Source organism: Berghia stephanieae, chromosome 9 (assembly GCF_034508935.2).
Source record: "Berghia stephanieae isolate SIO BIC M18660-M18661 chromosome 9, UCSD_Bste_1.3, whole genome shotgun sequence".
In the NCBI taxonomy this organism is placed as follows: domain Eukaryota; kingdom Metazoa; phylum Mollusca; class Gastropoda; order Nudibranchia; family Aeolidiidae; genus Berghia; species Berghia stephanieae.
The window spans coordinates 13,130,185-13,145,531 of record NC_088368.1 but is presented as its reverse complement, the minus strand read 5'-3'; the positions used below and the strand labels follow the sequence as shown (position 1 = coordinate 13,145,531).

General features: G+C 35.7%; 1 pseudogene across 1 annotated transcript in view; it reads left to right on the top strand.

The window, feature by feature from the left end:
* The window catches only part of LOC144979306 (uncharacterized), a 29,194-nt pseudogene extending 25,723 nt beyond the window's left edge, over positions 1 to 3,471 (top strand). Inside the window, exon 9 of the transcript XR_013646660.1 lies at positions 3,322 to 3,471. The product of XR_013646660.1 is annotated as an uncharacterized LOC144979306 (transcript). The remainder of the gene's footprint in view (positions 1 to 3,321) is intronic.
* The last annotated feature ends 11,876 nt before the right edge of the window (positions 3,472 to 15,347 follow it).

Below are 15,347 nucleotides of genomic sequence, written 5' to 3'. Positions count from 1 at the left end.
CCATCCCAAGGATGAAGGAAAGTTGATAATCACCGATCTCGTGATTTCAGGAAAGTAACGTGGGTTAAATGGAGCGAAAAATAAGCTGCAACCTTGTTTTTCTTTCCCAAGAAGCAAGAAAGAATATCGGTTGAGGCAATTAAATACTATCATTTTGTAATTACCGCATGTAACGTATTGAAAGGAATTTCCAAAATCGAGGTCACAAAAAGTGTGCGGATCGAAAGTCACGATCAGCTGTGCGAAGCTTGTACGATTACTCTATAGGTTGGGATGAACAGAGTTTTGTAAACTGAATTCCTAGCCATAAAAGATTTTTTTTAACTAGTAAAAAGCCCACAATTTCGCGGGGAAAGAGCTATTTTCATTCGATATTGCACTCACCGTCATTTAATACGAATCAATGACTTACGCTTACATAGTCTTAGTAAATAGTAAATAGTAAATAATTAATTTATATAGCGCCTAAACATCCACGTTAATCGTGCTCTGCGGCGCTTTACATAATAAAAATAAAAATAAAGATGTTTAAAAACAACAAAATTAAAAATCACGACACTACATGATACATAATAAGCATGCGTACAAAAAACAGAATCAAAGCAACATCCATTTCATGAAAAATAAGCCTCGCGGAACAACTCAGTCTTCAGACATTTCCTGAAAGATGATAAGTTTTCACAGGACTTTGTCCGCGGACTAAGTGCGTTCCATAGGCGTGGAGCTATGAATGAAAAGGCTTTTTTCACGGAAAGTGGATTTTGAGGTGGTAACTTTTAGAAGTTGGGACTGAGATGATCTTAGATTTCGAGTGGGTTCATATTTTTTAATCAGTTCCTGCAAATATTCAGGAGCCAATCCATCCAGACATCTAAAAACATAGCACAATATTTTAAATTCTATCCTATACTTCACAGGAAGCCAATGCAATTCCTGGAGAACTGGTGTTATATGATCTCTTTTTTTCGTTAATTTTATAAGTCTAGCCGCTTTATTTTGAATTTTTTGTAGTTGATGAATTAATCTACTTTGACAGCCAATGAGATGGGAATTGCAATAATCTAATCTGCTAGTAATAAACGAATTAACAAGCATCTTTGTAATATCTTCATCAATATAATATCTGATTCTTTCAATGTTTCTAATGTGATAGTTACAACATTGGCATATTTTTTAACATGATCTTCCATGGATAACCCTTGATCTAAATACACCCCAAGATTTCTCACACAAGAACTAGGTTTAATATCATTTTCACCCACTAGTATCTCATTTGTAGATATTTTTGAGAGTTGATACCTATTTCCAAAAATTATCATTCCCGTCTTGTCATCATTAAATTTAAGTTTGTTTAGTTTCATCCAATCCTTTATGTTAGCAATGCAATTTTCCATAACAGATACTGATGACAGCTCTGGATCATTATTGAGTTTTGTATACAGCTGAGTGTCATCAGCATAAAAATGAAAATCAATGGGAAAAGTGGATAACATATGAGAGAGGGGAGCAGTATACATTGTAAAAAGGAGAGGGCCAAGAATAGATCCCTGAGGCACTCCACACGTTAATATGGATGGAGTTGATACATGGTTTTCTATAATTACTGACTGAGTTCTTTCAAACAAATATTCCTTTAACCAGGCCAAAGCTGTGCCACTGATATAAAATTGATCACGTAGTCTAGTTAAAAGTCTTAGTTTAGGCTCTGATTCTAGACATATTCATGTATATAGATTCTAGCATAGCGAATGACAGCAACAGTAACGAACAGGTGGGGAAGCCAGCAGTACCGATGTACCTACATCAACTGCGAAAATAAACCTGAAGTAGCAGACGTAAGCAGAGTTGAAAGACGATCCTGGGATCGAGAACTTACCTTACAGTACAGTACTCGGGTGATCGTGTTTTGATTGTTGATTGGTAAAATTGAGAGTTTGCCCATAATTCAAAACAAAGTAATATACACTGATCTATACACATATGAAAGAAAATGGGTGTTTTGACTACTTTAATCCTGAAATTCTGAAGCAGAGGCGAACAGTATCAATTAAGTGGTACTCCATCATAATATGCCTACTTTTGGTTTGTTTGGGCTAGAAGCAAGACAGATAGACAGATACAATTGACAGTTTGTACTTGATGTTTATACTGGACATATAGAGTTGAGGGTGTGGCGATAAGTTAAACCTGGGTATTATCCACCCAAACCATCACATTGAAAGCATCAAAGGGGCAATAATAATACTTGATGTCATAATTCGATGAAAACTGTTGAAAATTTAGTGTAGATCTGAAATCCTTAAAGTAATTAAGTGAATACATTATTTCGAATGCAACGATTTGCGTAAAAATGCCAAACTGACAACATTTTACAGTGTCGAGATTGGTTGTTTTTGAGAGTGTTAGTGTCGTCGGTACAATTTTTGTGATATCTGTTTGACACAACGAACTTTCAAACTGACTTTAAATTATAAAAGGAAATCAAGTTATCTGTTTATCTATCTGTTAGAAGTACATTTCTAATTTTCAAATCTTTCAGTAGAGTTGTGCGCCGTATAATTTTTTTTATTGACTCAAATGGCACAATGTTCTCCATAAGGCTAGATATATTTTTTTTAAAGAAAGGATGAAAAAGTGTGCATTAAACCGTGCCAGACAAAGCAGAAAGAAAATGTATGAAATAAATCAGCTTGACTCGATGGTCTAGACCTTTCTGGAATTTTATTTGCACCAGTGCCTGCTCCTTTAGTTGCTACTTCGCCACACAAGTGAAATTCTGGATTATGTTACATTCATTGGGATGTAGGAAGGAGATAATTTCTTAAATTATCTAAAATCTCAAGATTCGTATTTATGTTCATTTTTTAATGGTCTGATTCATTCGGACACAATACCATTTCACCATATTATGTTCAAAACAGCTGTTTTAAAGACTTGGTATTTTTAAGTTATCATTATAATGGGTCTCCTTAGCTCTCATGGTCTACAGTCGAGCTACGTGCCAAGGGATCAATAGAGTGTATTTTGAAGTTACACACACCGAGGTAAAGAAAACTAAGGCAGGGAAATAAAACAATCAAAGAGAGTTTTGTCAGTTTTCATGGTTACATCCCTTAATGTATATTTGCTTTTATATAAATATTTGGCAAATTTGATTTTCGTAACACTAAGGCTTCCAAACCACTGGACCAATAGTCACCAAATGTTGCATTGTGTTTACAATTGTCATGAATATGGTTTTCGTTGTATTATGAGATTGATTTGACATCGCGATGGTTTTATCAATTCAATTCAATTGTATTTTTATTTTCTTTCCCTCAGATACGGCAATGACCCTTGGTGCATCTTGAAGTCGATCCCACAGATCAGACCTTACTGTCATTGCAAGACTCGATGATCGTTCCTTACATAACCGATAGTAGAGTTGTGTCCAAATCCCCTTCCCCCCCCCCCCCTCCTTAATCGTGCAAATAGGGTTGAAGGAATGAAATTTATATATGTTGCAGAGCATGAACAATAAAAATTCTATAATTTTTTTATTTAATTGGAAAATTTTGAAATGGGCGACAAAATGTTCGTTCATTCCCGTGTCAATAAAAAGTCAAAGCAAGGCGACCCACGGTTGCTTCACGTCATCCTTAAATTCCCATTGGTGACTATTTTTAGCGTAAGATTGATATCGTCGGGAAAGAGTAGGATGAGGTACCAGGGGCCTCCAGAACAATGTTGTACCCTGTTTATCCGTTTTATCTCTAAATGTAAATGGCAGTCTTATTTCGAAGCTGGAGAATGATGACTTTTGTGAAAGAGGTAAATATAATTTGTGATATTATTGTGTTAAGCGAGTGTTGGACGAATGAGTATAATGTATTGTTTTTAAATGGATATGAATGTGTATGTAAAGCATCGCAACCGCAGGAAAAAAAAAAGCAAAAAGAGATAGTGGGGGATTAGTATGATTCTTTAAAAACAGTATTTGGACAGGAATACGTAATTTTCATTGGGGTTTTGAGGATGGTCTGATTTTTAAATGGTGTGAAAAATATTTAGGTTTACCAGAGGATATATAAACTATCTGTGTTTATATGAAACCCGCCTCGTCATCTCGCAACACACTCGATTCAGGAATAGATGGGTACGAGATTATAACTGACAAGATTGACAATTGAAATGTGACATTATAATTATAGGTGATTTAAACTCAAGGACCGCGGGCTATCTGATATATATATATATATATATAATATATATATATATATATATATATATATATATATATATAGTATATATATATATATTATATATATATATATATATATATATATATATATATATATATATATATATTAGATATATATATAAATAGAAGAAAATATAAGTATTTGAAAAGATAATATCATAACGATAGACGGTAACACCTGTCAATCCACAACATGCTTGTCAATCGTTCAAACGAAGATCAAGGAGTAAATGAGTGGGGGCAACGACTTGTCAGAGTGTATAAAATGAGTGACATGGTAATCATCAATGGTAGGAAGATAAAGGGGTAGGGAAGGTGACATTTTGTAACAAAAACGGTCAAAGTACTATTGACTATATTTGTGTTAATTAATGTGGAATAAGGAATGTGGCGTAAATATGGTTTTGGGAATGTTTGGGGTAATCAATACGTTGAAGGTGAGAACATGTTTTTATATACTTTCAGTCAACGCCTTAACGATATTTTTTTTTACAAAAATGTAAAGAGGACATATTATGTCAAGGTTAAAAATAACACCAAATACACGGTTCAAAATGCTGTGAAAACGTATGAATGTACATTGGCACACGAATGTAATAATAATCCGAAAGGCTTTTGGATAAGAAAAAAACAGGTGTTAGTGTCTTACTGAAAGATGATGGTACCAAGGTTACTTCCGATATAGTTAAAGCTAATGTTTTAAATTATATTTTTCATCTGTGTTTGTTCAAGAAGACACTACAAATATACCAACTTTCAATGTTACAATCAATTAAACGTTCCTGATTTTTTATTAGACGACATACTTGCCAAATTATTGAATTTAGACGTGACTAAAAGCATGGACCCGATTCCCTTCATCCCCAAATTTACTGAAGAGAGTGACCTTTGAAATATATTACTCAACTTTTACAGGTGATGGAAGATTTTACGAATTTAATTGATCGTGATCAATGCATTGATGTTGTTTATCTTGATTTCCGCAAGCTTTTGATTCTATACCTCATGAGAGATCATTTATTAAACTAAAAGCATATGGATTTAAAGGGGATATTTTAACTGGATTAAATACTTTTTTAAATAATCGAATACAAAGATTCATTGTCAATGGGTGGGTCGGATTTTAAGAATGTAATTAGCGGTGTACCCCAAGGAAGCGTATTGGGACCACTTTTATTTCTTGTATATATAAATGATTTACCATGTGGCATAAATTCAGCCTGCAAACTGTTTGAAGACGATACGAAGATCTATAGTACAAATGAACATCATAACATTCTACAAAATGATATATTTTACTTTTCAAATGGTCTACAACATGGCATTTGGATTTTAATGTTTCGAAATGTAAAGTATTACATATAGGAAAAAAAACCATATCATAATTATTTTACCGATACTTCTATGTCAAATCTACTTTCAGTTGTGCTTTATGAAAAGGATGTAAAAGTTACTTTTGATTCACTTTTGAATTTGTATGTACATATTTATAATTGTGTAAGCCGTCCAAACATAATGATGGGAATAATATATAGAACCTTTATAAGTCTTTACTTTTAGACTATCTTATACATTTTCTGTTCTTTATGGCGCTGAAATGACCTACATGCGTCACAAACGCCGTAAAATTCTTAAAAACAAAGAAACCAACCCTTGACATGGAATAATTGAAGTACACAAGGTTGTTTCGCTCTAGACTATATCAGTACGGAATATTATCTAAATGTTTGTAATATTCTAAAAGATTCACTTATTTGTCTTTGGGAATTAATTCTGTAATTCTACCAATCAATACGTTAAACTAACATGTGTGTAACTTCTAAGCAATGTTCGCAAATCCCATTCTTCTAGAACTTTAATCAACGATAGAAATGTGTTAAATAAGTGGTGGGCTATTTATTATGCTGGAATTTCTCCGAGGATAAAGATCACCCAGACCAAAGCATTTTGGAGCACCTAGTATAACTAAATGTCAATAACTTTATTTTCCGAAACAGAATTACCAAGATATAATTCCTATCTTCTTTATTGTCAACGAATGGGGTATAAGCGTGGTCCTCATTTACAAATACAATACTAGATATTATTGCTGTGGCGCTTCTGTTATTATTATTATTATTATTATTATTATTATTATTATTATTATTATTATTATTATTATTATTATTATTATTATTTATTATTATTGTAAGCATTGGTGGTATTACAATGTTGTATTTTTATGATTATTTATTTATTCATTTTTAATGCTTTGTTTCATGTACTTTTTTCTCACTTTCATGTATGTTGTCATCAAATTGTATGGATTAAAATCAAAGTTATTTTTGTTTGTCTTATTTTGACTATGGAACTGATACTTATCATAGCAGACCTGCCTGCTTGAAATAGGAAAATGCAATAAGTAGTTTTCAGGGTAAATAACATCGTAAACATTTTAACTACCCTTAAAAATCACCAGTTTGTCTTTATAATGCGTGGGGGGGGGGGGATATTTTTAACTCTATGTGATAGCTCTGGCACCAGAAATGGCATTTAATTAAAAAAACTTATATTATATCCAGCTCGGGATTTAGCCCTAGTTCTACGGGAATTTTCGTAGAAGTAAGGAGGTCTGTTGTGATGGGTATCAATATTTTTTTTAATGAGAAAAACTGATTGGAAAAGTAAAAGTGACGGTGATGGTGGTAATGGTGATGGTGGTAATGGTGATGATTGTGGTAGTAATGATGAAGGTAATATTATTATTGTTATTGTTATTATTATTGTTATTGTTGTTATTATTATTGTTCTTCTTCTTCATCTTATATTATTATTATTATTATTATTATCTATTATTATTATTATTATTATTATTTATTATTATTATCATTATTATTATTATTATTTTATTATTATTATTATATTATTATTATTATTATTGTTGTTGTTGTTGTTGTACGTATTGGTAGTATTACGATAGTTGTATTTTTTGTGTGGTGTATCAGTTTATTTTTTGGTTTCATTTACCTTCTTTTTTTAAATAATTTTTTCCACTTTCATGTATGTTGTCATCAAATTTAAGATTGAATAAACTTTATAATAAACTTGATAAAACCACATTTTTATATTTGTATAAATAGGTCGTTCGACCAATTCTAGAATACGTAAATTGCATGTGGAGCCCATTATATAAAAGACAATCTATTAGTATTGAAAGTGTACAGAGGAGGGCTACCAAAAAGTATTACAGTATTCATCTTATAAGCAAAGGTTAGAATTTCTTGACTTACCAATTTGAAATATAGAAGAATTTGTGGGGATTTAATTCAGGTTTATAGATCCGTACATGGTCTGGATAGGATAGACTTTTCTTATATATTTTTTTCATAATCTAATATTACTTTTACTAGAGGGGACAAGTTTAAGATTTTGGTCTCTAGATGCAAAACAAACATAAGACAAAACTGGTTCGGTATTCGTATTGTCCAGAAATGGAACAGTTTGAAATTTGAAACAAAGAATGCAAAATCTATGGATTTTTTCAAGGTGTTAGTAGACAGGAAATTATATGATGGGAGATTTATATATGACGAATAATACTTGTTTGCACTGCTGTTGACATGGCTTTCAATCTTGTATTTAAATATTATGCATTGTTATATTATTATGGTTATCTTCTACATTCCATTTCATATTATTATCTATTTCTTCGAGCAACGAGCAGCAACATTTACATTACCCAGTATTCTTCAAGAATAACCTCCCAGCTGCAACACCGTGTTTTGTTCGTTCTTTAATCGTGTATTCATCACATCAGGTAGGACGCTATTCGAACGCCACTACCACATCATCTCATTCATCTGTGGTGTTTCATTCATCCTGTTTTGTTGATAAAGGGGAAACCCGAAACGTTCATTTGATCTGTTCTGTAATTAAATTGAAGCTTATATTCAATTTCGCATTATTATTTATTTCTTCGAGCTTCGAGCAGCAACATTTACATTACCCAGTATTCTTCTACATGCGCGCGCGCCCGCGCGCGTGTGTGTGTGTGTGTTTGTGTGTGGGCTTTGCATGTCACGGTTAAAGATAATGTTTGTACACCACATAATATACATGAGTACATTAAAGTTGAAATACTATCTTTACCACGTGTATCATTATTGTAATCTTTAATCAATGTTTTTTGGCATTACTATTAATATTAAGGGCAGTCAGGGGATTTTATCCTATCTTGCCCTATGCCATATGTTATGTTATGTAATGTTATTATTATTATTATTATAATAATTATTATTATTATTATTATATTATTATTATTATTATTATTATTATTATTATTATTATTATTATTTTATTATTATTATTATTATTATTATTAATTATTATTATTGTTTGCTTTGCCTCATTATTAATTTTACTTACTTGATTTGTTGATTGGAAATATTATATTCTTGTATGAGTTATGTTTGCAATAGCCTGAAAATAAACATTTGAAACCTTATAACCGATTTCCATCGAACTTTATTAAACAATGATTTGATAACATTAGGAAGTCGGCATACCGATGATAATCATTATCATCATCATCATCATCATCATCATCATCATCATCATCATCATCATCATCTTCATCATCATCATTATCCTCATAATCATCAACATCATCAACTGTTATGATGCATTGTTGTGCCAAACTGTTTGCGTTACGTTATTTACTTCATGGTGACAATGAGAACATGTTCTAGCTGTACTATTGTGTCCTTGTGTAAGGCACTGTACACAAATAGCCTGCTCGTTCAGGTATGATTTTGTGTGCATCTGATTTAGAAAGTAGTAACAGGAACTGGACGGCACAGTTTGACGCTTTGCATACGGAACAACAAATGATAGAGGACTAAGACTAATGAATGGTTGAAAATACTCTACATCCTCGCAAGCCATCAAGAACAACGACTTGGCAGCAGCAGCCTCTTATGGTTTTCACACTACTATGTTATGACGATCGACCCAATCAGCAAAGTCTGGTCCGCATTCGTGCACCGTCGCAAACCCGCCGGGTAGCATCGTCACAGCACACTTTTCGACTAGATGCTCTGCCGTCTCAGGTTCTTGCCCACAGCGGGTACATGTTGGGCATGTAGAAAGACCCCACCGATGAAGCGCACTGGCCGTGAGGCAGCTTCTCGACCGAAGCCGATTCGCAGTCACCCAGTGTCTCCTCTTACTGGTATCAAAGCCTGGCAACTTCTCACCAAGCTTATAGGAGGTTACGTCCCGCCCCCACGAGGGATTGAATTCGTCCAAACCGACTTCCATCTCGTATGTGCAGCTCTAGACGTAGTCAGTGATTCTGCGCACAAGGGTTGCTGGGACTTATTTCGGCTCGAAGCGGGGGCGCGTCCATTATGCGCATCAGAGGGGTATCCCCATTCCCTCTCTCTTGGCACTCTCCCGAAATCACAATCAAATTGACTATATTATTTTGACCTCTAACGGTTTAAGCCTGGTATTAACAAAGCGAAAACAAGAACCAATCCTGGCGCTGATATAGGCAGTGATCACGATATGGTGCTCTGCCCCCTGGGACTGAAACTACGGATAAAACGCCCTGCCATGGTGACACGCCTAAGATTTCATGTTAAGAAACTCAAGGACCCCACGATAGCAGAAGAGTTCCAAGCACAAATTGGAGGAAAGTTTGAGGCCCTAAACCTTATTGACAACTATATAGACACTATTACATCGGTTATGTTTTGCGTACGACTGCAGAAGAGGTTTTGGGACAAAAAAGAAGAAAAATGATACCATGGGTGACCGATGATATATTGGAATTATGCGACAAAAGGAGAGAACTGAAGAGAAATAAAAACCGTGATGAAGAGACCAGAATGAAGTATCAACAGGCAAATGCAGGAGTCATCAGGAGACATTGACCATGGGATACAGCACGGGAATGTAAAGAAATCCTATGATATCTTGAAAATGCTTACAGTAGCAAGTAGACCAAAAGCTAATGGTATTGAGGACAGCAAAGGTGCTCTACTTACCCAGAAAGAGGATGACATGAACAGATGGCCCGAATACTGCAAAGGGTTGTATAACATATATTTGAGCCCAGACCTAGGACTTCATATACAGGACAGATCATTGCCCACTTACTGCATCCTACGGGGCCGTTCGTTTTTTTTTCCTATATAACAGTACCCCTGTCGTCAGGCTTTAATGATATGCAGATGTCGGTGACAATCAAAGGCATTCCTTTCTCGTCTTTCCCCCAACCATTTCCCCATCGGGTGGAGAAGTGATGTCACTTTTACGTCATCAAAGAAATTCCTTAACTGACCGGCTCAACAGTAAGACGACCCTTCTTCCGACATATATAGATGTCACTGATAGAGAACAGGAATACACAAAACCCCAGACACGCCAAGAATAATGAAACATGAGGTTTAGGCAGCAATCCGGGGTTTAAGCTCAAACAAAACAGAACTTTTTTTAAATGGTGGAGGGGAGACAGTGGAGGCAATGAAAAATTTTATGCCAAAAGATAATGAACGAGACAAGGTGGCCAAAAGACTGGACACAATCCTTGATTATACCTCTTCCAAAAAAGGAGATTTGAAAAAGTGCAGTAACTATAGGACCATAAGTCTCATTAGCCACCCTAGTAAAATGCTTCTGCAGATAATATGAAACAGAATGTAACAAACAAACAAAAACGAAGATATCTTGGCAGAAGAGGAAGCTTGTTTTCGAGCTGGAAGGAGCACAGTACAAGGCTTCAATAACAGATCTATGGTTATTTCCACAATGCAGTTGTACAAGAATTCAAACAGATGAGTGCCTGTTCGTAGTTGTCTTTATTTATCCTTAAATGTTGCGATCCCTCCATTCATTTGAATAAACCAGTCGCCGATGTTGTCAACATAAGATAGCCTTACAACAGGTTTGAAAATAAACAACTCGTGGTCGCCTTAAGCTAGATTCCCATTGAGACTAAAGCTCGTTCTACAGTAACTAGTGATTGATAAAGTGTCTGCAACAAGTTGTCAAAGAAAACACACGAAATGGCTCATTACTAGATATATTCCTAACGAAACACCCATCACATGTGGAAAAAGTGTTTATTTTACTGGGAATCGGTGACCACGATATTGTACAAATTGACAACAGAATCAAACCAAATCGAATTCGACCAGTGAAGAGAAACATCTTTTTATGGAAGCAGACAAATATCATTAACATGGAACCATAGAATTAAACGAATGAGAATACGTACGAAGCCTAAAAAGTGTCCACCAATGAAAGCATTCAGCGCCATTTTGTTGTTGGCTGAGAATGTAGTAATTATCATTCATTCGGTATCTATGTCAACATAACGACACAAGAAAAACAACAAACAATATCAAAATCCACAATAAAATGTTTCAGAACTGTTGCGTATATTTATGGCACAACGAAGCTGTCAAAAAATGAAGTTAGAGAATGTGTGTAATCATGTATTATAATAACCTGTAATGTGTTTTCCAACCACCACATCATCTACTACTACAACCACCACCACAATATCATCACTAACACTACTACTACAACCACGAGCCCCACATCATTATCACTACCACTACTACTACACACACCCCACACACACATCATCATCACTACCACTACTACAATCACCACAACCACATCATCATCATTACCACTACTACCACAACCACCACCACCACTACTACTACAACCACCACCACATCACTACCTCAACTACTACAACCACCACCACAATAGCATCACTACCACTACTACTACAACCACCACAACCACATCGTCATCACGACCACTACTACTACAACCACCACCATATCATTACCATTACCACTACTACTACAACCACCACTACCACCATATCATTACCATTACCACTACTACTACAACCACCACAACCACATCGTCATCACTACCACTACTACTGCAACCACCACTACCACCATATCATCACCATTACAACTACTACTACAACCACCACAACCACATCATCATCACTATCACTACTACTACAACTACAACCACCACCACATTATCATCACTACCACTACTACTACTGCAACCACCACCACCATATCATCATCATTGAATTTTTTTTTTTAATTGAGCTTTATATAGTGCAATATCTACTAAATGTGCTCAAAGCGCTTTACAAGGGGTCCCTGGTCAACATTTAACATGTAGGACGGGACATGACGCCTGTTAGGCGATATTACAATTTTTCGGACAAAGACAACTCTGTTAACGGCCAGGTACTCATTTTACACCTGAGTACGGTGAGAGAATGTGAGTAAAGAGCCTTTTCCAAGGACTCAACTATGCGCTGAGCGCGAGGCTCGAACCCAGGACGCCTTCCGATCCGGAAGCGAGTGTCATACTACTAGACCACATAGCCGCATCATTACCACTACTACTACAAACACCACCACCACATCATCATCACGACCACTACTACTACAACCACCACCACCACCATATCATTACCATTACCACTACTACTACAACCACCACCACATCATCATCACTACCACTACTACTACAACTACAATCATCACCACCACCACATCATCATCACTATTACTACTACAACTACAACCACCACCAACACCACATCACCTCACTAACACTCAGTACTACAATCACTACCATTAGGTTTTGGAGCTTTACTTCATTTGAAATAAGGAAACTTCGGAATTGTATTTGGCATTGTGTTTATATATCATAATATAATTCTAATCAGTTATCTATTTAGAACTAGATACTATAAATATGTATGCCAAATACCACCCCAATTCCCCTTTCTTGTGTGCGGGAATTCCTCTTTTGGCATTGAAATTGAGTGTGAGAGAGTCATCACTACACACATAAACAACAGAAACAATTTAAAAACAAGACTATGACACGCAACCACTCACAACGAGGCTATACTATTTATCCTTTTCTCTATATAGAATAGGACAAGACAAACAATAGCTTGACTCTCGCTACACTTCGCATTGATGTTTGTCGTCTCACGAGTTGAACTCTCGGTCGACCTGTCAATATTCCTGTTTGCCTCGGACGTAATCATTAATAGAATGTTGTGTGGTTTTGACCGTGAAGAAAACCTTAAGAAGTCACATTTATATCATTTTAGAGAGATCGTTTTGAATAATTTTGAGTTAAACGAGCGAGCAGCAACTTGTTTTCATGAACGGCCGATCAGCGCTTGTTTACTATAGTAACGCGATTCCCAGCCAACATCAAAATGGCGGATATTTTTCTCATCGAGGCCGCTGGTTGGTTAGCCAATAAGAGCACCGTACGGTTTCCATTGGGTAAATTCCTTGCATGGAACAAGACGCTCAGCAATTTGTTTCTGAATTTATGGCAGAGTTACACCTATTACTGATATATGTTAACAATGGGATCTTTTTCCCCAATATGAAAACTATAATGATAATTAATGTACCCCAGAAAACTACAACATCCAAACCCCACAAACTATGGATTAATACGATAACTAAAAGGCTTAATAGAAATAAAGCGAAAGTATTCTTGAAAGCCAAAGAACTAACTCGGACTGTGATACGGTAAAAATTAAGAAAGTCAAGGCAGAAACACCAAAAAGAATGCAGGAAAGCACACAGGGACTACGTAAGTGACGTTGCAAGTGACCCCTCAAATAACAAACGAAAAAAAATATGGTCTTACATTAAAGGACAGCATAGAGACAACCCAGGAGTTGCCCCCCCCCCCCCTTGAAAGATAGCCAGGGAACATACCAATCAGACCCCAAAATAAAAGCAAATCTGCTAAATCACAAATTTTGCTCATTTTTTTCTAATCTGGATAAACGAGGGTAGCACAAATGTTCCACCAATGACAGACATACATATAACAGAGAAACGTGTGACACAGCTCCTTCATAACATCAAAGAAGAGAAAACAACTGGCCCCGGTTAAATGCCTACTAAGCTACTAAAATGTTGTCCAATCAAGTATCACTAGTACTGATTTTAATCTTCCAGAGTTCAATCAAACAAGGGAAGGTCCGTCGAGCGTGGAAGGAAGCAAGAGTGTCTCCATTATTCAAGAACGGTGATTAAACCAAGCCAGAGATTTATAGGCCGATCTCAATCACATCCATCACGTGCAAATTACTGGAGCACATCATATTTAGCAATATGATGAAGCATTTAGAACAACATGACATACTGACAGACGCACAGCATGGCTTCAGAAAGGAGCGCTCTTGTGAAACACAACTAATAACAACTTGCAACGACCTAGCAGAAAACATGAATCAACAACTCCAAACAGATGCTCTCTTCTCAGACTTTAGTAAAGCATTTGATAAAGTCCATACTCTGGCTATTAAACTAAGGATATATGGAATCATGAGTAGCACACACGACCAGATAATGGATTTCCCCACTAACCGTAAACAAGTCGGAATTGAAGGTGCAATGTCAGAGTCAGTTCCAGTACTATCAGGTGTGCTCCAAGGTACCGTTCTGTATCACCTCTTGTTCCTTATCTACATCAATGATTTCCCTGAAAGATTGTCGCCAAGAACTCAACTGAGACTTTTTTTTGCGTATGACAGCCTTTTGTACAGAACAACAAGACAGAAGGAGGACTCAGAAACTGTTCAGCAAGATCTTGATAACCTACAATTATAGGGAAATGACAGTTTTATGGAATTTCACCCACTATAAATGTCAAGTCCTGAAAATTACCAACAAAAGGACAATAATACCATCAATATAAACACAGCACCACACTAGAAGAAGTCACCAAAGCAAAATATCTCGGAGTAACGATAAATAATCGCCTGGTCTGGAAAGACAACATTGTAAATATATGCAGAAACTCCACCATGGGATTCTTGAGGAGACGCCTCTTCGACTGCAAAGAAAACATAAAAGAGATATGCTATAAAGCTTATGTTAGACCAACACTCGAGTATAGCTGTACGGTATGTGACCCCTATCCCTACTCGGAAATTAAGGAAAGAGGATCCATCCAACAAAGAGCTATAAAATTAGTTCAACAAAATCCTAGAAACAAACCAAAGCCATATATGACATCCCATTTGGAA